The following is a 2,500-nucleotide window of genomic DNA, read 5'->3' on the forward strand; positions in this document are numbered from 1 at the left end:
ACACACACACACACACACACACACACACACACACACACACAGAGACACACACACACACACACACACACACACACACACACACACACACACACACACACACACACACACACACACACACACACACACACACACACACACACACACACACACAGACACACACACACACACACACACACACACACACACACACACACACACACACACACACACACACACACACACACACACACACACACACACACACACACACACACAGAGACACACAGACACCAACCAACACACAGAGCCGACAGGCTTTCCCATGATGTTCTTAGGGGACCATGTCATATATATATATATATATATATATATATATATATATATATATATATATATATATATATATATATATATAAATATAAATAAGACAGAGAGAGAGAGACAGAGAGAGAGACAGAAAGAGAGACAGTGTTATTTCTCTCCATGTCCTGTCTCTAGTCTCTAGTCTTCGGAGAGACTCTTCTGTATTAAGGGGTCATGAGGGGTTCAGTTTGCCGCCGCTGACACCAACTTGAAGCTCAGCCTAAAAACACCCGTTAGTGTCTCAGCGCGTCAGCAGAAAGAAATCTGACTCAGCGTTCCTGAGAGGAGGCTGCAGTCCCGTCTGGGTCCACCGGGGAGCCAGAGATCTTCTGATTCCTAAATCTCACCACCAGGACCAACAGCAGCCAGAGATCTGGTGAGGAGGGCTATGCCTGGAGACGTACCAGAAGAGGATGCTGAAGGCTGACCATCAGCTGTTCTTCCACGGCGAGCCTGCTGCATGTGTCTGGTCATCGTCTCCGTGGTTTTGCCGTTATAGGCGAGCAGCGCGCCGCGCTTAACGCACTCGACAACGCCAACATATGTTGTCACTGCCCACGACTTGTTTAAAATGGTTCCATACCTCCGACTTTCCTCCAGACTTGCTCAAAGGTCATTCTCCTGTTTCCTGTTTCATCCTCAAGCTCCACCATACGGCCCAGCAGGCCCGGTGTGGTGCTCCACCATACAGCTACCAGCAGGCCCGGTGTGGTGCTCCACCATACAGCTACCAGCAGGCCTGGTGTGGTGCTCCACCATACAGCTACCAGCAGGCCCTGTGTGGTGCTCCACCATACAGCTACCAGCAGGCCCGGTGTGGTGCTCCACCATACAGCTACCAGCAGGCCCGGTGTGGTGCTCCACCATACAGCTACCAGCAGGCCCGGTGTGGTGCTCCACCATACAGCTACCAGCAGGCCTGGTGTGGTGCTCCACCATACAGCTACCAGCAGGCCCTGTGTGGTGCTCCACCATACAGCTACCAGCAGGCCCGGTGTGATGCTCCACCATACAGCTACCAGCAGGCCCGGTGTGGTGCTCCACCATACAGCTACCAGCAGGCCTGGTGTGGTGCTCCACCATACAGCTACCAGCAGGCCCGGTGTGGTGCTCCACCATACAGCTACCAGCAGGCCCGGTGTGGTGCTCCACCATACAGCTACCAGCAGGCCCGGTGTGATGCTCCACCATACAGCTACCAGCAGGCCCGGTGTGGTGCTCCACCATACAGCTACCAGCAGGCCTGGTGTGGTGCTCCACCATACAGCTACCAGCAGGCCCGGTGTGGTGCTCCACCATACAGCTACCAGCAGGCCCGGTGTGGTGCTCCACCATACAGCTACCAGCAGGCCTGGTGTGGTGCTCCACCATACAGCTACCAGCAGGCCCGGTGTGGTGCTCCACCATACAGCTACCAGCAGGCCCGGTGTGGTGCTCCACCATACAGCTACCAGCAGGCCCGGTGTGGTGCTCCACCATACAGCTACCAGCAGGCCCGTGTGTGATGCTCCACCATACAGCTACCAGCAGGCCCGTGTGGTGCTCCACCATACAGCTACCAGCAGGCCCGGTGTGGTGCTACACCATACAGCTACCAGCAGGCCTGGTGTGGTGCTCCACCATACAGCTACCAGCAGGCCTGGTGTGGTGCTCCACCATACAGCGGCCCAGCAGGCCCGGTGTGGTGCTCCACCATACAGCTACCAGCAGGCCCGGTGTGGTGCTCCACCATACAGCTACCAGCAGGCCCGGTGTGGTGCTCCACCATACAGCTACCAGCAGGCCCGGTGTGGTGCTCCACCATACGGCCCAGCAGGCCCGGTGTGGTGCTCCACCATACAGCTACCAGCAGGCCTGGTGTGGTGCTCCACCATACGGCCCAGCAGGCCCGGTGTGGTGCTCCACCATACAGCTACCAGCAGGCCCGGTGTGGTGCTCCACCATACAGCTACCAGCAGGCCCGGTGTGGTGCTCCACCATACAGCTACCAGCAGGCCCGGTGTGGTGCTCCACCATACAGCTACCAGCAGGCCCGGTGTGGTGCTCCACCATACAGCTACCAGCAGGCCCGGTGTGGTGCTCCACCATACGGCCCAGCAGGCCCGGTGTGGTGCTCCACCATACAGCTACCAGCAGGCCCGGTGTGGTGCTCCACCAT

At 57.3% G+C, this 2,500-nt stretch overlaps 1 protein-coding gene across 1 annotated transcript in view; it reads right to left on the bottom strand.

Moving 5' to 3' along the window:
- The window catches only part of kcnd2 (potassium voltage-gated channel, Shal-related subfamily, member 2), a 35,124-nt gene that overhangs the window by 10,891 nt on the left and 21,733 nt on the right, over positions 1-2,500 (bottom strand).

The sequence above is a fragment of the Perca flavescens genome, chromosome 23 (assembly GCF_004354835.1).
Source record: "Perca flavescens isolate YP-PL-M2 chromosome 23, PFLA_1.0, whole genome shotgun sequence".
Taxonomy (NCBI): domain Eukaryota; kingdom Metazoa; phylum Chordata; class Actinopteri; order Perciformes; family Percidae; genus Perca; species Perca flavescens.